The 27,502-nt window shown below is 38.3% G+C and overlaps 1 protein-coding gene across 3 annotated transcripts in view; it reads left to right on the top strand.

The window, feature by feature from the left end:
- Window positions 1–8,536: 8,536 nt before the first annotated feature.
- Window positions 8,537–27,502, top strand: part of LOC139119494 (F-box-like/WD repeat-containing protein TBL1XR1-B) — a 72,169-nt gene continuing 53,203 nt past the window's right edge. Inside the window, exon 1 of one of the 3 annotated variants that reach the window (XM_070683347.1) lies at window positions 8,537–8,994. The gene's annotated coding sequence lies outside the window, so the exon portion shown is untranslated. The remainder of the gene's footprint in view (window positions 8,995–27,502) is intronic. The other 2 variants (XM_070683350.1, XM_070683348.1) reach the window with 2 other exon arrangements.

The following is a 27,502-nucleotide window of genomic DNA, read 5'->3' on the forward strand; positions in this document are numbered from 1 at the left end:
TTTGAAGAAGCAAATGGAGATTACAGGCATATAGAGTGTAAGAAGAAACTATTAAGTTGATATTTTTCAGTTTGCTTTGAATGGATATGGAGGTCCAGTCAATCTTTGAATAAAAATACAAGCTATAAAAACACATTTGAGAAGAGCATTAACTTTCAGTGACTTACGACAAAACAAAAGATTGACCGATTAATTTGGATTTAAATTTCAACTTTGTTAAAATCAAATATCAAAAAACAAAATTACAATAAGGAGTCATCATTTCACATCATGGCCAGGGTTGTGATTTAATAATACAATCACTTATTCTTTTTACAACTACACATAATTTTTCTAATATTGATTAAGCATATATATCCATATCGTAAATTCTAAAAAAGTTACATTTCAGTCATATAAAATTCCATTTTAGTGATGTTTCACAAAATCATTCAATGTAGAAATTCTATAGAAGCTATACAGTATCAATTGTAATTTCTGTAATAAAAATATCCAAGTTTCCAGGACTATATTTGGAGTACAAATAAATGTGGGATTATAAATCACACATTTAAAGAAATAAATGTCAAAATTCAGTGACTTTAAAGCACTATAACTGACATATTGAGGGTGAATTAATATTTTTGTACATTTTTTGAAGGTAAACATTTAATGGACAATGGATTTAAACAGGTTATGAGATATTTCTGGCTTCAATAATTATTTGAGTTGATCATATGGTGTATACAATTTGCATTCAAAGCGGTGTCTGGTATCTCCGGGCTGCTAAGAATAGAGAGTGATAGCTAGATGTAACATACCATGACAACGACAAAAATTGAACAACAACAAAAACAATAACAATCATCATCATCATCTATTGAATTTTCTCTTCATATTTGTTTCAAGCTTAGAAGAATGAATTTGGCAAACACCAAAATGTAGACTACATTGCGTATCTATTCAAATGTGGATATGATATATTTTATCAAGCAAATTAAAAGATTTACTTTCTACAGAGTTGACTCATTACCACCATTTTATGATTAAACATCCAGAAATCTACAAACTATACATTTCTTTGTCCTATGGATGGCACAAAGTCATTGAGACTTGCTGAATTGCTGTAGCTGTCACATAACACTAATTTTTCAGTTTGAATTGGTCCTGTTTTTTCCGTACACTCTAAACTGAATACAGTCCATCAAAGTGAATGACAATCATGAAAGCTGATGGGGACTGCAATCATGAAAAATATCATAAAAATTTCAAACTTCCATATTTTGAAAATACCATTTGGAGTGTGACCTTTGACACTGAGTTTAAAATCATGGCTATAAAATTATGAAATCCTGTCTCTCTATTGAACCATTCTGTGATAAAAAAAACTATGGATAGTATTCATGTTGTCTACAATATATTATACAATGACTGAAATTGGTGATAGTCTTCAAGTCCATTTGCTAAGAAGAATATTCATTATTGTAATAGTAAGAATAATAACAACAATAACAATAACAACAATTGTATATAGAATTAAGCAAAAGGAGTTGTGATACTTATTAGCTGTTTGGTTTGAAACAGAGATCACAAAAAAATTGGACAATCATAGAACATAATCAAAATATTAATATCGTTTAAAGTGCATTATCATATAACATGGTTGAGTGAAACCGTCAGAAAATGTACATTTTACTCACACATATCCTATCGATATCAAGGAATTGACAAACAGTGATAGTATATGAAAAGTTTGCTTCTAAATGATAAATTGGTAGGAATACATCCCTTGAGTATTTTGTTATTAATATGGATATTATTATTTAATTCCGATTCATTATTCTATTCATTAAAAATGATGAATTTTGATGACACTAATGAATTTCTTAATTAAAATATGACATATTCTATTACTGATATATAACCATTAATAATGTACAGTTTATTGAAAAAGAAGAAATCTGATTCAAATATTATCTACGGAAACAATTGTACCACACTTATATGACGATGTAATTTGAGAGTTTTGTCATACATGTATCTGAAATTAATAATCTTAACTCTGTTTCCATCAGAAAAGGTTGAACTCCACTGCATGCCAAATCAGCAAGCAGGACAAATTGACGCACTTGAGTTAAATATGCTCATTTCTTGTCCAAAGGTAAATATTAACCAGAAGTATTGTAAAAAATACGTGATTGTTGATTTATCATGGTTGATGCATGATATGAATCAATGGTATTATCTTCAGAACATATTGTACTCACAATTCAATGCTTACTAAATCAATATCAACATGTTGAATCTTTACATAATGAAATTTAAAATGCATGCCATAGTTCTACGTGACAGTGCCACGTACTCTAACTCAACGTTCTCTTAAACATTGTGTTCATTATAGAAATAATCCACGAATTGTGTCTTACAACTAATATTCCTCATTATACACAAGAACAAAATATAAATAAGGCCATATGAGTTTGAAGAACAATCAAATCTGGCAATACAGATACAGTACTGTATCAAACCTGAAGGGCTGATTGGCATGCACTGGGAGCCGGCATGAAAAGGATTCCGCTGGGAATTTTCCTGAAGCAAATAAAACTTGTTTCAAAACAGTAATGACTGTACTGAGGAATCGTGCCGTCTTCATTACTATTTAGGTGATTAACTGCCCTCTGACCCTGCCCACCAACATGGATACCATGGCAACATCTAAACTTTCCCCTACCAACAATGTAATCGTGGCAAAATCTAACCAACTGCTTGGATCAAAAGGTCAAAGTTCCAAACCGAGTGATCAAATTTCAAATGATGTGACCAGCATGCACACAAAATATAATTCAACAGCTCACAATTGGTAGTTAATATTAAAGAAATGAAATCAAAGTGGATTTAGGCTAGTTGATTATTAAAAATCAATAAAAAATTCATATTTATTGTTGATGGATGGTTGTTATTGTTCTGAAGCTATGCACAGTTTGAGATTTCAAATCTTACAACAGTAAAACATAAATAAATCTTGCAAAATAGACATCAGTCAAAACATGTTTTTGAACTCCTTAATCAGGCAAATATGGCAGGTAATTTTCAGCTCCAATCAAACAGTATCAAATGCTGAGATTTGGAATAGTGTTGGTACCCGTAAAAATTTGTTAGACCTTTTTCAGAGGAGTATCTTTGCATTATAGAATAACAAATCACCCTATAAGATATCATTCTAGTTATTACAGCATTGGATAATAAGACATGCTATAGTTGCCATGGTAACATACTTCTTATTGCTAATCCTGGCATATCCAAAAACACTGCAACACAGAAAATTATCTTTGGCAATATGTAAAGAAAATGATATTGATAAAGCTTACAGACATTGACGCTGATTTGATGGACTAGATTGAAAAATTGAAATCACTAAGTTTTCAGACATTGAAGCAAAAGAAATGAGTTTTCTGATTGCAAATTTGAGAAAAAGAAAGGGATATACATTAATTCAGTGTTTCTCAAATAATCAAATGTTATCAAGTTTGCTGTAGCAATTTTTTGCATTTTTATTATGTATTTTCAAATATCGGAAATATATGGAAATAATTTCATTTTAAGCTGTTCAGAAAAATCTGATAAATTATTCAAGCATATATCAATGATTTTAATTATTTTGTCTCATCATTGTTAACTTGTCTTGGTAAATAATCTGTCTCTACAGATTGATGAGAAGTTATTTCTGAAAGACTATTTCCCATGGAAAGGCTCGGATATTTTGACCTTTCTGTGGAGGAAATTGGGAAAGAAACAGTCAAAGAAAGACGGGCTAACAATTGTCATTTTGAAATCTCTTAGACAAATGTCAGAGTTGAATGCTTGATGTGGCATATATGAAGTGCTACTTCAAAGACGTGAATTTCCATTTTAATTTACTAATCTGGGTCATTTTAATTCAATAATCTGCCGGGCTGATATTTTCCAAGGAAATTGGTTTTCATACGAGAATAATTGAATTCATAATAAGCAAGTGATCATTTCTTGGAAATCACAATTGTGAAAACGAATCACACTGTTATATTAATTTGATCATGTTTTCAATGTCATGATAACTCTGTTCCTCTGAAAGACTAAGGTCACTGTTGAACTTAAATTTTGGTAGACGTTTGTAAATTGAAATGTTCTAGAAAATCTAAGAATTATTTTTAAACCCGAGCAACATTGTCATATCAGTTGATTGACAATTAATCGATTTTGATGTTGAAAAAGTGACAGCACTACATTGAACAGAAATCACTACTTGTATGATCACAATATCAACAACATATTTCACGTTTAAAATCAGATCAGAATTTCCATGGTTGAAAACATCCTTCTTCAATGAAAATGAGAAATTTTGACCACCTGTGGTGCTTCCACTTCATATTGCTAATGTATTTTGAAATAAAGCAGTTCATGCTGAAAATCATGAAAGACATAAACACATTTATGTCATTTTAATTTCAAAAACGATCCACACTTTCATTTTCTAAAATTATATTCATTTTGGCAGCCAATTCTATGAATATCATTAATGGATAAATACACATATCAGTATTCATATGTAAATAACATTTTTTAATTTTCAAAATTTGAAAGAATTAAAGATATGGTTCATTCTATTATTTTCCATTAATGATAATTGATTTATAATATCAGTGATTGGAGAGTATAATTTTTTCGTTTTTTTAAACATTCAATGAAAAGTAAAATATCAGTGTTTTAACCAATCAAAAGACTGCTACAGTAAACTAGAAATAATTCTGATTGATTCTATCAATAGCATCTAAATATGCACCAATGGAAATAATTATGATTCATTCCCAATAATATCATATCAAGAACATTTATGACTTATCAAATAGATTGCACATATACCCCATATAACATTTTTAAAAAGTGCTTGGAGTTGGACATTTCAAACAAAATTAAGCTACGAGTTTTAAAATGATTTTTTTTCTGAATAATTTCATTATTTTTCCTGTCATTGAACACATGATTAAACTGTAATGGATGATTGATAACACATTACAGAGTTGGTTTCCAGCATTGCTCTGATGCTGATCACAAATGTCAAATTATTATATCTTATTTTCTGCATTAATATATATATATGCAAAAAATATGGTCAGTAAATATTATTTTTCCTTGCATTGACTCTCACTGAATTGTAAATAAGGAAATGTAGCCATTGGACCATGTGGTAGCCATTGTTCGTTACTATTTTGTAATATTTGACTTAGATCAGGTGATAAACTTACAGCCCTGGCGTGACATATTGACACAAATAGACTGACAACATTATTGATTGTCTGGCTTTGTAAGTGGTCTTTCTGGTTCAACAACAGGGCAACAATTTTACTTTTGTAATTTTTGTGTTTTGAACCTCTGTAACTGGAAAAATAACAATATACAGATGAAAAATAAATACACATGAAATTAATTAAATTGTAAATCTGCTTTCATTGTATGTTAATTCTTCATATGCAGGTCAGACTATCATGGTTACACATGTGCTAAAGCATTTACTGTATTTCTGTAATTAAAAAAAAAAAAATTTAACTAGAAAAATATTTTCACTGATACAGCACATTGTAAGGAAACAAATAATTATACAGGTCATTTTGATAATTAATTGCTTTCTGGAACCTCTTTGGAGAATAAGAAAATACCTGCCAAATCCCAAATTGTCTTTGGTATTATTTACATGTAAATTTTTGTTCACCAATGACAGTCATTCTTTATGACCTTTTGACCTGGTCTATCACAGTAGTCCATGATATGAGCCATAGTTGTTTGCAGAGAGCTAATTCACCTTCATGCCACTTATACAAGGAGAAACCAAGGTCACAGGGTTCAACAGGCTGGTCACATGATCCAAGAGGAATTTCAAGGACCATTCTTGATCTGTTCTCAGTCCAGCTTCTCTGAAGTCAAATTATTTTGGTTTGTAATGTTGTAAATTCTTATTTTAAGATGGTGGCATAGGTAGTTATTAGAACTTAATAGTAATTGTAATGTTGATTGGTATTTTCAATAATGTTTACTGAAAAGAAAATAAGGAAATACATAAACAATGAAATATAATTTTGGGAAGGGAGTAGAAAATAGTGAAACACTAATTGAGAGTATATTCATCCTGTATATACAGTATTTTGTGGACAACAACAGGGGCAAGGCCTTTCACCAGAGTGAATTAAGTCTTTTAAAAGAACACATGGTCCCAGTGGGTGAATTATTAACAAACAAACAAACACATAAATAAAGCGAGGGGTCATGGATGTTGACACACTGCAGACAATTGGAATCAGGTGATGCAGCTGCTGATTATAATGATAAGGAAGTCTAAATTTGCATTTCAAAAAACCAACAGTAAATGAGACATATAGATGCAATCAGCTTTACATTCATTTTGCATTGCACCATATAAAACATTGCATTGAAAGGGACAGTATGATGACATTCATTTTGCATTGTACCATATAAAACATTGCATTGAAAGGGACAGTATGATGACATTCATACAATGGAATGTGTCAGATATAAAAGAAAGGAGAATATGGCAATAACCTAATTTCAAACTCTCATAAAATGCAGATTGAAGAAATATTCATATTTCCAATCAAAATCTAATACTATCAAGTTATAGTAATGATTATAATGACTATGATGAAAGACCAGACTGGTGCTCTAGTTGCAAATATTTATTTTTGATATTTATTTCTGTAAACATTACATATGCACCTGTAACAAACATTGCCAAGATGTTACAAATATAATTATGGATTTCAAAACTACATTTGATAATTGAAAATGTTTAAGTATTCATGTAAAGATATGATACAATCTTATCAGTTTCATTCATTTCCATGGTGACATAGGTTGGAGTGATTCTCTTGTTCATTGTAAGCTATGAATTACATTTTCTTTAACGATACATCTTTATCTTGATATACTAAAATATGATTATGGCTGCCTCTAATCTTCAGCCACTTGAGTGTAAATCTTTATAAATTACATCTTTTCAGATTTAAAGTCACCCTCCTTGCAGTTCCCTGGACACTCAACAGCTGACCAGTTTGAGAAATATATTTGTTTCCTACCATACATTGAAAATTAATATATCATTTGAAAAAGTCATGAAAATATCATATGCTAATTTTGACAAATCAACACAAAATTCTGGTTATTTTATTGATATTATTTCAGTGGTACAAAGGTGATGTTATACTTTTGGTAAAAATGCTAAAAATTTGTTCAGCTTATATAAAAATATATCAATGAAAAAGGTATATGGTCAAAGTTCAAATAAAAGTACAATGTTTCATCAGATATTTTTCTCAAAGTACCATGTTTTTGCTGCATTTAGATTTTCTGCTTAAAGCAATTATTTTGACTCACTATCAATAGTTTCAACATTGCATTTGGAAAGATTTTGTTTGGTGATCATAATAAAATGAACAAGTTTATAAATACATTAATGCAATAATCTGGTGCGTTCTAGATCATGATCATTACATTTCTTATCTGTAGATATAAATTAGTGATTTCCTTGAAGTCATGGATTTACATTTAACAACAGTATGCATCTATAGCTTTATATCTGAGTTTTGTAGCCTTTCAGATTAATAATGTGTTAATCCAAATCACTCGCCAATATCTACGGAAACAAGTGATCAGAGAATAATCCAATATTGATGGTTAGAGTTGAAAATGGCTATAATGAAAATAAAATAGGAGTGAAAATTGATATATTCAATTGACAGTCATGCTTCATTCTCATAGCTTTTTGTGCTGCTGTACGACATCAATTATTATTTAGGAACAATGGCGATGCAAATTTTACTATGAAAATGAATATTTCCAAGAGCAGGATCTACACGAACAATTGAGCATTTTTTTGTAATGTTTTGCCATAATTTTTTTCATTGTAAAATTCAGGAGGTACTTCATTTTAATCATGAAAAATTCAAACAATATATTTTTGCGCTTCCTGCAGAACGGTCAAATTGACATTGTGCAGTGCACGCATTTAGGCAACTTCATTGTTCTCCTGGCGCGGCGCTCACGACATTCAAGTTTACATGTAGCAAGTCACTGCACTGGTGGTTCCTTCAAAAATCTTGTGGGTCGTGTTTTTTTTCGTTTCGAGAGCACAGCTGCCGATTTTAAAATTTCACGAATACAGTCATGTCTGCACGGCAAGCGTGCATACAGCACGCTACGCCGGAGGTGATTTAGCATTCATACCACGTAATCATCAGCGCCAACCGCTGAATACCTAACGAGGCAACAAGATGGCCTACTTTCCTATGACATAAACTGTGTCTGCCAGCTGATTTGAATTTCAAAGTGATGATGTCATACAGCCGGAGAAGATCGTGTTTGTTTGTCGGACAGAAAGGTCGTTATCCCTCCCTTATTTAATTCCTATGCACGGGCCCCTGGTTGAAAATTTAATACAGATTTTACGGCCGCTTTCCGTAATTGGATCACGTGGTGGCTTTCACATGCTGCTCTGTCTGTGGTGTATTTTGTCTCAATCCGCCGTTTGTTTATTCATTATAATTTCATGATTCTCCGTGACCTTATCGCAGTATATCTCATAGTAATACAGAGAAAAATGATAAATCAAAAATACATATCTGAGAATAGGTGACATATTCAAAGTTTATGTTGGGGTCAAACGACGTTAAATAAAGTAGTTCCCCGCGGTTGAAAATCAAGATGAGGTACACTGAGGTTCGACCGCCATATTGCAGCTGTCACCCCAAGAACTTGTGAGAGCTCTTTGCGTTTGAATACTTGATTTTACAACGATATTCTCGCATTTGAGAGCGGTATCCACCCGAAATCGACGCCAAACGATACGAGGATTCGATTTGTCGTAGTTTCGTACAGATTTCCAGGATAATTCGGCGGTTCGCGAGGTTATAATTTTGGTCACCGTTGTCTGTGTGCAGCGTTGCCTTCGTGGACAAATAATCGCTGAGGGTGAGTGAAGTTTTATTGTTGTCAACGATCTCCATTTTCGCACTCTTTCCGATGTTTTTTTGTTCTCTCGACTAATCCCTATAAACTGAATGGGCCGTTGGAAGACAATGCAGTGAGTATCAGCGTGGTACAGTCTGAAATTGTAAAAAAATCAAGGGTTATAATATGCTGGGGCCCGTCCAAGGTCACGAAATTGTCCGAAATTACAATCTGCCTGGAACACAAGGACGTCGGGACCCCATTATCCAACCTTCCTTTATCCAAACCATGCCGGGCCCCTGTTCAGTGTATTTACTCAGTGTATACCATGGTATGATCAACTCGCTGAAACGAAACATCTACAATGATCGGACTCACATGGTATCTGCTTTCGGTTTTCCAATATAACTACTTTTTGTCTCCATGTCTATACACCGAGAAGAGAAGGAAGTAGTTTCAACTCGCATTTCTTGCAGTTTCATTACGACAAGCGGTATTCGAAATGGGTTTTCCCCGTACACCGCGCACCGTGCGTGCTTAGTCGTAAATTTAGTTGTTCACAATGTGGCATGGTTTCTTGTGAAGGGAATGCTCATGCCGTAATTATTCTCTCAACATGCCGCGACGAATTGAAACTCAAAACTTATCACGTTGGCAAGTTTCTAGGAGAGCAAATTTGATTACAATTTGGTAGGGATATAGTTTATTTGTAAATTCATGAGGTAGTACTCCTACTACTACCTCTATGGTAAATTCGATCAGCAGATTGTACTTACCATTAACAGTACTCAGACTTACATGTAAGTCTGTGAATGAACATCAGTTTTGATGCTTATTAATTTTCCTGTGAATGTACAGTCCCAGGTTAATCAGAGAAATCTCTAAGATACCACGCACCCAACATACATACTTGGCCATGCTACAAATAACTCTAGGGACATCTGCAGAACAATATATATATATATATACATATATATATATATATATATATATATATATATATATATATATATATATATATATATATATATATATATATATATATATATATATATATATATATATATATATACATACATATATGAAAGATTAAGCAACAAGTGAATGGTTTCCAAAACCAGCTTTACATTAATTAACAAGTAATATTTTTCACGAGTTATAAACATTGTCTCAATTAAAGCCAAACTGTTGTTGTACATAGCAAGTCATATTCACGATCGTACAAGTGAGTGAGAAGTGAGTACAGAAGGACATTATTGTGAATTTATTGATTTTTTCCAAATCTCATCAAACCACCTCTCTGTGCTGCAGTGTGTTCTAGTGTCAATCACAGAACACAGGGAATGTATTATACATCGTAAAATGTAGGTTGGATTTCCAAAAGTATAACTACTCTACTGGGTTTCATTTAGTGTGTTAAACTTCATCAACTTTAAATTTTCATCCCACATTATCCAGTTAAAATTGTTCGTCGCCAGACTGACATGTTTATTGAACAATTAAAATATAATGAGGTGATGTACTCAATTCAGTGTGTTCTTGCCGATTGATGTGCATGGGTGCCGTTGAGGAAATTGCATTACAGGGTGATCAGACATGTAACAAATATGCTGGGGGCAATTTTGACTTTGTCTGTGTTGAAGCAAAGACAATTTGTCGCTTTTTGTGTAGACGAGATAGCCAGTGCATATTTGTGGTAGTCCAAAGTTCCTTTCACTGTGACATCCCATTTTAGCTGTGTTCATTAATTATTTAAACATATATGACAGGAGAGGTTAACATTAATTAAAGTTGGTCTTAAATTTACTACCTCGATTGACCAACTGTATTTAGTCATGAGCAGACTGTCAGTGACATTGTAAGTTCTTTTAGTGAATGTTATCTCTTTACATTTAACCTGTGAAAACACTGCGGGGTCAAATTCTTTCACTGTCCCTGACCTTCGGATTGACTCAGTCTGGCTAATTTACAAGTGACCCGACTGTTGTTTTTTTGGCATTGCTTGGCTTCAGTCATTTTTACCCCAATGGATAGCAAAAGCACTGCAGAATATACACACATGTGTACTTGCATTCACATGTCCAGTACTCTGTGTGCCTTCCTTGCAGAAGAGGCAGTGTGTTGGAAATACACGCATTGTACTGGTGAGACACATTTGCATACAAATAGCAAAAAGTACTCTGGTGTGAGTGGACAAGGAGTCTTTGATGTTACATACCAGTTACATTACTGAAATTTCCAGAGGCAAGCTTTCCCCAGGGTGTATGGTTGGCATGTATGAAAGCAAGTGAATTGTGGTGACAATTTATAGGCTACGCTAATGATTCGTGACTGAAAATGCCAGCGCTGTAGTGGCAGCCATATCTCATAAATGTTGATTTATAGTGTTGTTATGTAGGTCATTTCCCCCACACTCATCATGACCTGAGTTCAATCAGTCTAGAACATTCCCAAGGTCACTGCCCTTGATGACCTCACAACCTTGAATTCAATTAGTCATGTTTGGAATGTTCTGGAAAGTTGATTAGTTGTGTAAGGGAGATAATTTTAGAACAGTAATTAGCATGTCAATAAAAGGTTCTAGATTGTTCTTACATGCCTTTATAAAAGGGACGTGCACAGCTTCCAGTCAGACTTTTGGGATCGTGTCTCTTGTGTGTTACTATAAACTCCAGCAGTAGTCATTCTCAAGACTTTTCAAGACCTTCACTGTCAACGCTGGATTTATACTGTGGACTTTGTGCAGCTGCAAGCCTGCAAGGACTGTTCATTCATTCAACTGACTGTTACAACTCTGAGACTGGAGCTTTGCCGTCCCAGCTGAGATAAGTAGTCTGTACACTTTTAAAGCTTGTACTCTATCCCTGACTTAGCAATTAGTTTTTTTCGTAATAAATTTTGTTTAAACGTTAACTGCTGAGTTCACCTTTTGTTCGTTATCTCTGCACGTAACAAATTGGGGGCTCGTCCGGGAGACGAATATTTTGAGCCGTTTGACAACATTTTGACAGCCTTTTCAAAACTACTGTATACTGTGAACTCAGCGAAATTCAATCATGGCGGAATTCAAGCCAGACGAATTTATGGATGACCTTGATCAGGACACATTTAATTCCCTCAGAAAAGACAACCTCATAGCACTGGCAAATTTCCTTAAAGTAGATGTCAAAAGATCTATGCGCAAGCGAGAAATTCAGTTCAAGATTGCAAAACATTTAGTTAATTCTGGCCATTTTGAGGAGTCTGCCTTAAAAGATTATGAGCCTGAGTCTTCCTTCGAACTCAAAAAATTAGAATTAGAAATACAGGCAGATTTGGAGCTTAAGAAATTGGAATTAGAAAAGGAAAAATTGCAAATGGAAGAAAGGGAAAGGCAGGAAAAATTACAAATGAAAGACAAAGAATTACAAATGAAAGACAAAGAATTACAAATGGAAGAAAGACAGAGAGAAAAGGAGAGAGAATTGGAAGAACATCGACTACAGTTAGAAATGAGACGTTTAGAGCTTGGACAATCAGGAAAATTCTTCCCTTCAGACAAGTTTGACATCACTAAGCATTTCAGGTTAGTTCCCCCTTTCCAAGAAAAGGATGTTGATAAATATTTCCTTCATTTTGAGAAAATTGCTCAGAGTCTGAATTGGCCTAAGGAGTCCTGGTCTATGCTTTTGCAGAGTGCTTTGGTGGGTAAAGCCAGAGAAATTTACATTCAGTTGTCAGTAGAGCAGGCTTCAAATTATGATTCTGTGAAGGAATTAATTCTCAAGGGCTATGAGTTGGTGCCTGAAGCTTACCGTCAGAAATTTAGGGATTGTGAGAAGGTGAAGGATCAAACTTATGTTGAATTTGCTCGAACAAAAGAACAACTGTTTGATCGCTGGTGTTCTTCTGAAAAGGTCAGTCAGAATTATGACAAATTACGACAGCTTGTTTTGATTGAGGAATTTAAAAGGTGCATCCGGAGTGACATCAAGACGTTTATCAATGAACAAAGGCAGATACATTGGAGGTTGCTGCACGTTTGGCCGATGATTATTCATTGACCCACAAATCTTCATTCTCAGCAAACCATCCCAGTCCTTTCCATACAGAAACAATGCAGGTAAATTTAACTCGTCCTTTTCATCCAAGAATTTGTCAAAGGCGAGTAGAAAATCAAATGACAACAGTTCACAGAGTTCAAGTAACACTCCCACATCATCAGATCCCAAGTCTCAATCTCCTTCTGACAAACAGTTTGGTACACTTTCTTGTAATTATTGTAAGAAAGACGGCCATTTAATGTCAGAGTGTTTCAAATTGAAAAGAAAACGTGAAGGTCAAAGTGGTCAAAGTGGATCTAAGCCAACCGGCTTTATTTCTTCATCAACTCAATTAGAGTCTAATAATGTGTGCAACACATTTTCTGAGGTTAAACCCCTCTCATCCCCAATTAATGAGGTCAAGGTCAATTCTTCTCAAGATAGCATTATGGGTATTTTCGAGCCATTTATTCATAATGGTTTTATATCACTTTCTAGTGATTTCTCTTCCGCTACCCCTGTCAAATTTTAAGAGATACCGGGCTTCCCAGTCTCTTTTGTTGGCAGATACCCTGCCGTTTTCTGAAAAGTCATTTTCAGGTTCTAAAGTTCTTATTAAGGGGTAGATTGTAATGACTACATTCCTGTTCCTCTCCATAATGTCTATTTGTCTCGGACTTTGTTTCTGGACCTGTGGCTTTAGGTATTAGGCCTTTTTTGCCTTTTGAAGGGATTCACCTTCTTCTTGGAAACGACCTTGCTGGGGACAAGGTCATTACTAATCCACTTGTGACTGATAATCCTAGTTTAGATCAGGATCCAGAGCCAATTGAACAAGAGATACCCGATTTATTTCCTTCGTGTGCAATTACTCGAGCCATGTCAAAGAAAACTCCGAGAATCAAAATACTCTCAAAAATAATGTCACAGATGTTGACTTAAATGACACCTTTCTCAGTCAGGTGTTTGACACGGAGCATTCCGTTATCCCTCGTGGATTTGAAACTTCCAGTAAAACTTCTGCTGACCAAAGTCAGACATTTTCTAGATCAAATCTCATTGCAGAACAACACAAAGACCCAGATATTTTGTCTTTGTTTGACAGGGTAGATGATGAAGGTAAAACTTCAGATAGCTCTGTTTCCTATTATACAAAATCTGGTATTCTCATGCGTAAATGGAGACCTCCAGATGTCTTGGTTGATGACGATTGGGCTATAAAACATCAAATTGTGGTTCCAAAGCCCTACCGTGCTGAAATATTGCGCCTGGCCCATGAAACGCCCTGGGCTGGTCACTTAGGAGTAAGGAAAACTTATCATAAAATTCTCAGTCACTTTTATTGGCCTAATCTCAGGCAGGATGTAACACATTTCTGTAAAACTTGTCACACATGTCAGATAGTAGGAAAGCCGAATCAGACCATTCCAAAGGCCCCTTTACAGCCAATTCCTGCATTTCAAGAACCATTTAGTAGGATACTAATAGACTGTGTTGGGCCCCTACCAAAAACAAGATCAGGAAATGAGTACATGTTGACAATTATGTGTACATCAACTCGGTTCCCAGAAGCCATACCACTGAGAACATAAAGACAAAGACTATAGTGAGAGCTTTAGTCAGATTTTTCACTTTATTCGGCCTCCCTAAATGTGTCCAGTCCGATCAAGGCTCCAACTTTATGTCTGGTATTTTTCAACAAGTAATGGATCAGCTAGGCATTAAACAGTATAGGTCATCCGCCTATCATCCAGAAAGTCAGGGTGCTCTTGAGCGATTTCATCAAACTTTGAAAAACATGATTAGGACTTACTGTTTTGACACAGAGAAGCAGTGGGATGAAGGAATTCATTTTTTGCTCTTTGCTGTTAGAGAGTCAATTCAGGAGTCTCTTGGTTTTAGCCCATTTGAGCTTGTATTTGGACATACAGTCCGTGGCCCACTTAAGCTCGTTAAGAGAAATTCCTATCAGACGATGATGATTGTCTGAATATTTTGCAATATGTGTCAGATTTTCGTACAAAACTCTCTAAAGCATGTGAATTAGCCAGAGAAAATCTTGAGTCATCTCAGCAGTCAATGAAAACCAAATATGATAAAAGCACCTCAAAACGGAAGTTTGAACCAGGTCAAAAAGTTCTTGTTCTACTTCCAATTCCTGGCAAACCACTCCATGCTCGTTACTTTGGGCCATATCTAATCGATAAGAAATTGAGTGATTTAAATTACATCATAATAACACCTGACAGGCGAAAACAAAAGCAGCTATGTCACATAAATATGCTTAAGCCATATTTGGATAGGGATAATCCTACTATAACTCAGCCTGTCAGTACCGTCAGTTCTGGCCATTATGAAGATAGTGATACTGAAACTGACTTGAGTGAAAATACTCTAAACTCAAAGCTGGCTCGGTCAAGCTTCAGAACTCAGAAATCCTGGAGAAGCTGGAGTCTACAAAGTTGGCACACCTCCAGCCAGAACAACAACAACAGGTGAAAGAACTGCTCCACGAATATAAACACCTGTTTCAAGATGTTCCAACGAGGACAAACGTCATCTATCACGACGTTGATGTTGGGGACAGTAAGCCTGTAAAACAACATCCATACAGACTGAATCCAACAAAAGCAAAATATCTCCAGGAAGAAGTCAAATACCTGCTGGACAATGACTTTATTGAACCCAGTAAAAGTAACTGGAGTTCGCCGTGCATACTTGTTCCCAAACCAGATCACAGTTATCGTATGTGCACGGACTTTAGGAAGGTCAACACTTTAACAAAGACAGACACTTTCCCAATCCCGAGGATTGATGACTGCATCGACCGAGTGGGAAAAGCCAAGTATGTGACGAAATTTGACCTACTGAAGGGATTTTGGCAAGTCCCTCTGACGGATCGTGCTCGTGAAATATCCGCCTTTGTTACACCAGACGGATTGTTCCAGTACAAGGTGATGCCATTCGGATGAAGAACTCTCCGGCAACGTTCCAACGGATGATCAACGACGTCATATCCGGGCTAGACGGGTGTGCAGCTTACGTTGACGACGTCATCCTGTATAGTGACACCTGGGAGGAACACATCAAGCTCATGCGGAAGTTCTTGAGAGACTGAGCAAAGCAATGTTGACTGTCAACCTTGCCAAATCTGAGTTTGGTTGGGCTAGGGTAACTTACCTCGGACATACTGTAGGACAGGGTGAGGTAAAACCTGTTGATGCCAAAATCAGTGCCATTTCAAGTTTTCCCATACCAAACTGCAAACGACAACTGATGCGCTTTCTCGGTATGGCTGGTTACTACAGAAAATTCTGTCCAAATTTCTCCACAATTACTGAGCCTTTGACTAACTTACTTAAAAAGAAAGTACAGTTTGTTTGGTCAGAGCAATGCCAACAGGCATTTGATACACTTAAAGCCATACTGCAAAGTGCCCCAGTATTGTCTGCACCAGATTTCACTTTGCCATTCAAATTAGCTGTAGATGCTAGTGATACGGCTGCTGGTGCTGTTTATTGCAAGAGGATAGTCATGGGGTAGATCATCCTGTTTGCTATTTTTCACGCAAATTTAACAAATCCCAGAGAAACTACTCTACAATTGAAAAAGAGTGTTTATCTTTGATATTAGCTTTACAGCATTTTGAAGTTTATGTTACTTCTTCAAATCAGCCAATAGTGGTTTATATTGATCACAACCCTCTTGTTTTTCTGCAGAAATTTAAAGGCAAAAATCAGAGATTGCTAAGATGGAGTTTAATGTTACAGGAGTTTAATCTTGACATTAGACATATCAAAGGCAGAGACAATTTAATTGCAGACTGTCTCTCTCGTATTTAGAGTTTATTGTTGTTCACTTTCAAGAAATTTTACTTAGAGTAAAACAAAATGTGAGTACTTAAATCCTTTTCAAGATTACATTTGCAAAAGAAAGATTTTTCTTTGAAAAATTTTCTTTTTTTTGAAGAGGGGGTGTGTTATGTAGGTCATTTCCCCCACACTCATCATGACCTGAGTTCAATCAGTCTAGAACATTCCCAAGGTCACTGCCCTTGATGACCTCACAACCTTGAATTCAATTAGTCATGTTTGGAATGTTCTGGAAAGTTGATTAGTTGTGTAAGGGAGATAATTTTAGAACAGTAATTAGCATGTCAATAAAAGGTTCTAGATTGTTCTTACATGCCTTTATAAAAGGGACGTGCACAGCTTCCAGTCAGACTTTTGGGATCGTGTCTCTTGTGTGTTACTATAAACTCCAGCAGTAGTCATTCTCAAGACTTTTCAAGACCTTCACTGTCAACGCTGGATTTATACTGTGGACTTTGTGCAGCTGCAAGCCTGCAAGGACTGTTCATTCATTCAACTGACTGTTACAACTCTGAGACTGGAGCTTTGCCGTCCCAGCTGAGATAAGTAGTCTGTACACTTTTAAAGCTTGTACTCTATCCCTGACTTAGCAATTAGTTTTTTTTCGTAATAAATTTTGTTTAAACGTTAACTGCTGAGTTCACCCTTTTGTTCGTTATCTCTGCACGTAACAGTGTGAAATGAAGTCAGTTTCTGGATTCAAGCTGAAAGTTTATACAAAATATGTTATTCCTTTGTGTGTGTTGCGTTCAATTTCTCTGGCCAGTTTTCATTTTCTGAAGGACAATGCAGTGTAACGCAATGAATAAATAATGCTAAGTGTGTTTTGGAATTGTTGATGGAGATTCAGAGAGCTAACATCGTCCTTTTATTAATATAAGCTGTGTGATGGGAATCATTGACATCAGTATGATGGATACAAAAGAAAATTACTTGGGATACGTAGAAAGACTCCGGTAATTGTGTGTGCCTTGAAGTGAGAGTATGGAAATTAGGTCACAGGGCATGGCGTGCATTTGAATTACTGTGCATCTCCATTAGTGTTGTAGCTGCCAGGGATGTTGTAGTCACCATGGATATGATAGCTTGGTGCTTGGCAACTAATGGCAACCCTTTTATTCTGTGATCGGAATCAACATTTCTGGTACTCCATACTTTTCCAGGGGTATTCCATTTCCTGTAAATTTCAGTGAACTTTCCCCATTGGAACGTGGGCATATTGATGAGATGAAACAGTGGAACCCAGACTGAAAAGTGAATGATATTTCAGAGGAGATCTATGCTATTATATAGTCACTTTCCTGTGTGATATGCATTGTACAATTAACTGTTGAGAAATTACAGCCACTGTTGGATGTAACAGCTGATGCACTTCCACTGTTTTCGTGTTACTGAATTAATGTGTTTTCTATACACCAAACCATCCCGTGATGGAGGAAAAAAGAACCAATTATAAAACTTCAGGATGATATGTTCCATCTTTCATCCCATACCTTGCTGTACTTTGAAATCAGTTTCTTCTTAAAGTATAGGTAAGCAAAATTGTGTGAGTGTGATGTGACGGAAAGATTCCATCCTTTAAATTTTGTTGGTATGATAATGAAAAAAATAAACTTGATATCACCAATACTCAGCCGTATCGACTGCCAAGAGTCGTCCTGTACTCATGTTGAACATGATATCACAAGATAGTTGTATATGTATCATGACTACATTTAAGCCAGCATTCTCACATGTCTTCAAGACCAAGTTTTTCTTCAAATAACTGTGTTGTGTGAGTTTGTATGATTACTAGAAAGTTTGCTGTGTTTGAAAATGTTTATGTAACACAAACATTGAACGTCATGTCATTTGAGATGGCTGCATACAGATTTGTTGTAACCCTGAAATCTAGGTTTGCAAATGATAAGTGTAAAAACATGCTAATGTTAAAGAACTATGTTAATTCCTATAGTGTAATTACACTAATCTGTTCAGATTTCTGTTTTTTTAGCAAATTCCTTTCCCTGTCCAATTACTTCCATGTACCAGGCCAGACTGCTATCTTTTTGGTGGAAGTTTATCGAATGCAGGTCAGACTGTTTTGTATGAATGGAAATGACGGCATGAACTATTTCCAAGTAAATCTGTAAATTTGGCCATTACTAGCAGGACTTCTGAACTTGGGAAGGACAAGCCAGGAGTCATAATACAATAGCCATGATCACTCCAACAAAGGAAATGTAATCAAACTCTGGATAAAAAAGAAATGCAAACTATCTCTCTTGTTTTATTTATTTGTGATCAGGCAATCTGTTACCTTTTGTCTGACACATGTGCAAACATGCTGTTGTGTTGTGGCGGGTAGACAGCCATTTTACCTCATTAGAATTTCAAAAAGAAATGATATCTAGCCAGCCAGATTTTAGAAATGGTTTGTATAGACCAGAAATAGATTGACCAAATATTTCTTCGTGTTATAATGGTAAAGCACTTTTGCTGTGACTAAAACTTAACAAATGAAGCTGGCGTTAGATTTAGTGGTGGTGGGGAGGGGTGGATACAATAATGTATTTGAAATTCAGATGTGCCCTGCATGAGATCTGTCTTCCTATGCAAATAAAATTGATCAGATGCTTACAAACTGAATGTGTAAACAGAAAAGTATTTTTTTTTAGTGACTCTGTCTTGAGATTGAGGTATCTGACTTGTGATTGTGTGTGATAGTTGTTGGCTTAATCCTTATCCTGGCAAGTTGATGTTTCACTATCAGGTCAAGTTGGTTAAAACTAGTGAAGCACAACATATCCCGTTTGGTGCATTGTATAACAAAGTATTGAATATTTGAAGGCTCCTAAAAACATATCTACTGTACACATATTTTTTACAGATTTTAATTGACAAAGCCAAGTAGGTGAAAATACATACTGTTTTGGTTAATTAATTAATACCACTTTTTACTGACGTGACAGATGGGGAAGTGATACTGTCTCACATGAAAAGAGTTATAGCACTGTGATTATCCGCAATCTCTGACTAGAAAGGGTAGATTCTGATTTTGGAACCTAGTGTATTTTGCATTATCTAGCATGTACGTGTTACTGTGATATGCAGGCAGTTGTTTCAGAAGACTACAGTCTCACATTGGAAAGCAAAGATTAGCGGCATTGCTTAGTTAAAGAAACAGTTTTCCTCTCTATGTTCACTGCATCAAATTTTCTACTACGTGTTGGCTGAAAAGCGGTAAGACCAGAGAGAAAGGCCTGTGGTAAGATTGAGACATTGCTTTCATGTTGTCACGCTGATTCTGTAACTCTTTCCTGGAATAGCCTAGAACAGCATTGTTTTCAATCCATTGTTTACAAGATTGGTTTTACCAGTACACATATTGACTCTTGAATTGAATGAAAGTAAACTGCATCTTTGTTGATGTGGTTGCATAATGCGTTCAATGGTGAAAACCTAATCCTTAGTGTAGGTTTTGCAGCATTTCTTGCACAAAATTAAGCCCAAATTAATACTCATTATCATATGAATATTGAAAATCCCATATTGTAGCCGAGCATTTTGTCATAGAGCCGATCATCAGCAGTAGTCTCTACAGCGTTACTCTGTAAATAAGATTCATAATGCCATATGTACTTCAGTGGATTTTAGGTCACAGTAGGTTCAGCTGTCGCAGCCGTTTTGGAAACAACAATAGATCAATATAACATGTCTACACCAGGTGATTGTGCTCCACCCATCATCACATTATGGATTATGCAGTAACAAATATTATGGGTGTCATACTCATGGTGTTTTGAGTTGGACATGCACTGCAGGGTAATATTCTGCTGCTTTTCTGCCTTTATTCTTGTGAGATTTGTGTACAAAGCTCTGTATGAATGATGTAGCAAAACTGACAAGTATACTCGTCAAACAAAAGTACATGTAACTCAAAGGCCATGCTGTGAGTTTGTGGTCAGTGAAGAATTGTATGTCCCAATGCCTGTTGTGAGAACTGATACTCTTACTGTGGAAAATACAAGTATGAGTTGTTTATGCATGGAACTAGACAGTTAGAGTCAGTGAGTCTATTATAAACACAAAGTGTCAAAATAGAGAAGACAAAAATTCTGTCCTTGGTCTATGGTACTACAAATAGGCTGAAAAACATAGCAGTTCACTGAATGAGTTACTCAGAATTGCAAGTGATAGTAAGTTGTGTGTTTAGAGATATCACCATAAATCCTGCAGGATCACATAAATTTCATTGCATTGTTGATTAGGTGTGTGAAAATCTGTTCCAATGGCATCCAAAGATATCAAAAAGTTTTCCTGATTATTTGATGTCAGTGGTACAGTAACTTTTTGAATATTGTTTCTGAAATGGCCATGTAGGTTTAGTAGCATAGAAAACACAGCCATCATGGTGGGTATATCAAAGAGTTATGAATGACATCAATATGAACCTTTCCCAAAATGACATCAATTTGAACCTTTCCCAATCATTATCTTGTCAGCTTGGTGTAGTGTCTGCAAAGATGTGGAAAGTGTCAGATCCTGCAAGAAAAAAGTATTCTCGGGTTACAAAGAAAACCAGTCTTCTAAACAGGATTTGGGAAAATTTGACTTTTGAATTGATATAGTGTGCTGAGACTCTGCTCTGACACAGCAAGAGTAGGTATATGAGACTGATCAGGGTATGTAGATGTTGTTCATCAATAGATAATTTTATCAGAAGGAAAGAAGATCTGCACATTGTGGCCAGTTTAGTAATATTGGTATTCCTTTGCAGCAAGTCAGCTTTGTCTTCACCACAGTCATTTTCCTGTGCTGAGATTAGGCTTATCAGGGAAATACAAGCGTAGATGTATTCATGTAACTTTAAAGTGAAAAAGAATGTTTCCAGTATAATCATTTTCTTTTGACATTTTTACATTTATCTCATGATTAATTTCTGTTTCTCTGGCAAGTGAGAAGTTGTATGTCATCGGATCACAATAGATCTATAGCAATTTAGACGTTTTATTGAGGAATGGTTTAATGTTATGGGATTTACAAAGAGAAAATAAAATTAGCATAATTGGGGATTACTGGATATTTCTGGAGCTGATAATAGTGTTTATGTCTGGCTACTTGGCTATTGACATCTAGGTTTTTACTATAAATAGCAACTTGGCAAATTGATGCAACTATCTTTCATTGAGGCTTACAGTAGGGTCTTCTAATTGGTGTTCAAGAAATTGAAATGAAGGCAAGTTGTAATTCACATTTGACAGCACAAATGTCACTTGCAGTTTCCCAAATTCAGGTCATTGGGTAACAGGGCAAGTGGTACTTCCATAATATAGTCATTGCTCATATGCAAATGTTGCTCTGTTTATCTGAACACATGGTGATTGGGTGTCTTTGTGTAGTGTTGCAAAGAGGTCGACATTACAATGTACAACAAGGATGTTATACTGCACGTCTGCATTGGACAACTGAGGGTCATAAATTGAACCCTGGCCCTGTGACTGTGGTGTGTTTGTGATGTTTTGGGTATGACAGTCTCTGAGTGAATGAATGTATTTGTATAATGGTTTATAAAGAGATTATAACCCCTTTTCCTGCCAAGTCGGTGAAAATCCGCTTGAAATTCGGTGTAGCTAGAATCTGAGCAGCCACGGCCGTTATCCTCCCAAGGCGGTGGAAATCGGGCTACTTTTTGGTACCCCCTTTCCTGCCTAGTCGACGGAACTACGTGTAGCAAACCCTTGCTCGCGCTAGGGGTCGTTCGAGGACAGGTTTTGGGCGAGGAACGGCGTTTGCTCTCGAAATGGGTTCACAGAGAGTCCAAGGACAGGGAAAGGTGCGGAAGCTACCCAGCCAGTCCCCCACCCCGGTGGGGGACTGGTTTTTTTTGGGGGGACGAGTAGCGTACTTGGCAGGTTAGCACGTTGACGTATTCTAGCGGAGTTTGGGGTAACTTGGCTCTGAGGCACTACATAGATTGCGGCCGAAATTGACCGACTCGGCAACGCTAATCTGTAAGGCAACCGCCTAAGACCGCCTCAGCTGGCGGTGCAATTTTTTGCCAATGGTGCGAGACGAAAATCACGGACTTGGTCCTGATTGACGGGAAGTGCGAACGGATTTGACGGACTCGGCTTGATTAGTCCCTGACATGGAACTGATCCGAACGGACTTGAGCGACATTTGTGAAGGGTAACCACCGCTTTTAACCGACTTGTTACCTTCTCGAAAAGACTACCCACTCAGATGTCGGACGTTGTCGGCTGCACTTGGCTCTAGACGTTCAAGCCGTGCAACGAAACACACCGCCTCAGCCTTGCCATTCAGGAACATGGCCTCAAAATTTGATACCATTGTTCACCGACTTGGCGGCTGCGGTTAGGTGCGTGAACCGTTGTTCACCGACTTGTTACGCCTATGTTGTCCCTGTGAAGTTCGGCTAACGGCCGAGTCTAACGGGAGTTGGCAGACCTGTGTTTGGTTTATACCGTAGTATGACCGACTCAGGTAGAGGTACCTGTCGGTATATTCCGAGTTTTACGCACTCGGGGCGTCAATGACGGGTCGTCATCACCGCTGATGACGTAGACGTGCTGGCCACGTTATTTGAAGGAGCCATGTTTGCCCAACGGACGAGGCCGAGACAGCCGTTGACAATTTTGGCATCCTTCATCTTTGACCGCCTTAGTTGGGTAAGCCGCTCGGCAGGCGACGGTTATGACCTAAACAAGCCGCTGAAGCACTGTTCGTTGCCGTACAAGAACGAGACGGCCAGTCCATTACTGCTTAATGGGCAATCTGTCGGGTTGGCTTGTCACCGACTTGGATGACAATACGCCCTGCGCAGGCGTACTTAGAAGGGACATGAGGTTAAAGATACGGGTTTCCCACCCGTACTAAACATGGGCTTGGGGCCAACGTCCTGGGTGGCAGGTGCGCATGCCACGTACCCAGCTGGACGGAATGTCAAGTTGAGATGCTAATGACATTGACTATGTTATGCTAAGTGCTCGATTGATTTGCATCGCAAATGAGTATTATTAGCATATCAAATGGTGCGGACGCAATTTACATGACGGGTAGGAATGTCAGCGCCGGTTGGTGGACTGATTGCCGTAGGTCCATTATAATACAGGTGGTTGCATATATTAACACCCCTGCGTCCAATCATGTCCAGGGCTTTGTTTCCCTGTGGCTTTAAAAGGAGGGACCTGCTAGTCTGTCGACACTGTTCCAGACATGAGCTTGACGGACCGCAAAAGTTTTCTGAAGGCGAGCAGACGACTGAAGCTCAAAGATGCAGAGTCTCCGGGCGGTAGTGGTAGCGATCGTTGTGATGTCCCTAGTAAACGTTCTAAGAAGTCGGGCAAAAACGCTCCCGTAAGGCGAAGCCATCTCCGGCTGAAAAACCCAGTGGTAAGCGTAAACGTAAGACCGATCGTTCTGCCGATGAGGATGATGACGGTCACCGGTTGCCAGTGGTTCTCACCCGGCTGCTCCGGGAGAGACTACTTCACCTGCAGAGACTACATCTGCTCTTGTGGGAGATACTTCACCTGCACAGACTACGTCTGCTGCTGCTAGTGAGACAGTGAGTAATGAGACGGCTGATGCCATTGGTTCTCCCCCGGCTGCTCCGGGAGAGACACCACCTGTTGCTACTATGACCCTCATCCTGCGTCAGGAGGGGTTCCTGTGCCCAGTGCGAAAGAGCTTGAGTCCTCGTCATCAGCAGAGGCTGCCGAGCCCGCTCCTGCCATAGTTTCGTGTGCTGCGATGTCCCCGCCGAAAAAGATAGTGCGGAGGGTTCGTTATCAGGATAGCCCACCTGATTTTGAGCCAGATATGATCCTTGATGCCGCTACGGGCGAGTTCAGGCCCAGACGCCCAGACGACGGTGATATCACCGCTGAGTCCGACTCGGAGGTTGACGAGGATGCGGCAGAGGACGATGACTTTTATGACAGGCAGTACGTAGGTGAGGCAAGCTCTGACGACGATGATGACGTTGCTGCTGTGTTGGCGGAGGACGACACACCTCCTGTCTGGCGTATGTCGGAGACTACCGATGCTAATATATTTGAGGAGACCGATTTTGACCATGAGAGAGGACCGACTTTCACCTTGCCCAGCCACGCCCGTGAGCTCGATTACTTTTTTAAGTTTATTCCAGCTACACTGATCAGATTGGCCAAGGACGAGACTAATAAATACGCCAAATTCCACCAGCGACATATCGCTAGGAAAATAGATAAATACTGGCGTAACGCTGACTACCGAGAGGTGCAGGCGTTCATTGGCGTCTTAGTCTGTATGGGTATCGACCGTAAATCATCAGTGGAGGATTATTGGTCTAGCGATCCCTTTCTGAGAAACCAGGGTATTTCTACTGTGATTACCCGCAGTCGCTTTCAGCAGCTTATGCGATACTTTCATCTGGCAGACCCAGAGAACGATCCACGTCGTGATCCTGATGAGGCACGCCGCCGACGTCGGTGTCAGGAGGATCCCCTGTATAAAATCAATCCATGGATGGAGCCCATAGTTGATCGGTGCGTAAATAATTATAAGATGGGTAGAGAGATCTCCATCGACGAGGGCATGGTGCGATTTAAGGGCCGTTCTAAATTTAAGCAGAGATTACCGCATAAGCCTGATCGAGACGGTTTCAAGATATGGCAGCTGTGCGACTCCACCACTGCATACATAGCTAACTTTGCACCGTACCTAGGTGTGAAATATCGGGATCGGACTGATGGGAGACGGCAGGAGCGAGGTGTGGTGAAAAGAATTACGATGGAGCTGGTCCAGCCATTCTGTGGATATAATCACAGCCTATTCTGTGATAGCCTGTTTAGCACGGTCGTTACTGCTAGAGAGCTGATGGAGACCGGGATCTACATGGTCGGGAGTTTCAACCGCCGTAATCGTCGCACCATGCCCCCTCAATTAATTCCGCCGGGTAAGAGGAAGCGCCTTCCTCTGTCTGTTGGGGATATGAAAGCCACGACCAGAACGGACTCTCGTCTTAACATCACTGCTTATCAGGATAGTAACGCTCAGGTGCTGATCTTGAATACGGTCTATCCACCCTTGGAGTGCGTGCCAGTGGGGGAGGGAGACGAGCGGCGACAAGTGCCTCTGTCGCTGTATAATTATCGCCGGTACATGGGAGGCGTCGACCGAGCCAACCAGAAGCGCAAGTACTTTCACACTGGGCGCAAGAACCACAGATGGTGGACATATCTGGCATGTTACCTGATTGATGTTGCCCTGGTAAATGCATATATATGCTTCAAGCATGTACACCCTGATAGTAAGCTGACCCATAAGATGTTTCATCTGCGTGTCGGGAAACAACTCATTGGCGGTTATTGTGGGCGATCGCAGCCCAGTGTGAGAGAGGTCGAGGCCACTGTTTCTCTTGCCTCGTACATCAATCCACAAAATCAGCCGATGCACGTTGTCAGCCGTTTGGAGGGGCGGCAGAAATGCTGTAAAGTATGTAGCAGAGAGGGTAAGACCACTGCGAGCGGACGACTGTCTGAGACGTCCAAAGGATGTAGTCTGTGCGGGGTTCATCTTCACGAGGGCGAGTGTTTTGCGGCTTTTCATCATCGCATGATGCTACGAGGTAAGAGGAGCATTGGCGTGCAGACCTCTACTCACACAGCCCCGACGACACCCATCAGCAAGAGAACCCGACGTAAATAACGGACAGGGGACAGCTTCGCCTAACAGTGGCTTGACTGTATTTTGAACACGGACCATGATCACATTTTGAGCACGGTTGTGCCGTTTGTTTGTGCTTTACGATCCCGCTGATTGTAAATTGAAACACGGATTATTTTGTACAATCCCCGATTGTAATCTTTGTAACACGGACCATGCACTCGGACGTCGAGAACAGACTCTGAGATTTATTATTCGGCATAATGTAAATTATTCCCGAATAAAATACTATCTATGGATCGCATATTTTCGTTTTGTTTTGTTTTGTTTAGACGGATTATTTTGTACAATTCCCCCTATTATAATTTTTGAAACACGGATCTGCCACCCCGATTGTAATTTTTGAAACACGGACCATGCACTCGGACGTCGAGACAGACTCCGAGATTTATTGTTCGGCATAATGTAAATTATTCCCGAATAAAATACTATCTATGGATCGCATATTTTCGTTTGTTTTGTTTTTACCCCCACTTTCGTTTTTGGCAGATCCGTAAGGACGCTATAGTAAGGATGAACGTGCGTTGTATCACGTGGGAGGGGCACAGCCCAACGGAGGCTGTGCTCGTGCGACGTAGACGTTGTACCAACCATCTGTCGTTGGGGTTAGTGCATAGAGCAGTTGCACTGTCCAGAGCTAAGGTGGTACAAAACTGCACCTTAGTAACAACTGCACAACTAACGTGTTAGGAAACGGTAACACTAACGAGCTAAGTGTTCACTGAACTGGCCAAACTACGTACACGCCTTCCTTCAATGGCGGAACTATGTCGTTGACACTACGTCAAGCAGACTGCAATGTGCGACTCTTCCAAGTCGTTCAAGGTACGTGGCCAAGTGACACAACCCAGGGGAAACAGGACAGGTTTGAGGGTGCTCCCGCACCCATAGCACTAACCCCTGGGTCTTCTACTAACCCACGAG

The sequence above is a fragment of the Ptychodera flava genome, chromosome 19 (genome assembly GCF_041260155.1).
Source record: "Ptychodera flava strain L36383 chromosome 19, AS_Pfla_20210202, whole genome shotgun sequence".
In the NCBI taxonomy this organism is placed as follows: domain Eukaryota; kingdom Metazoa; phylum Hemichordata; class Enteropneusta; family Ptychoderidae; genus Ptychodera; species Ptychodera flava.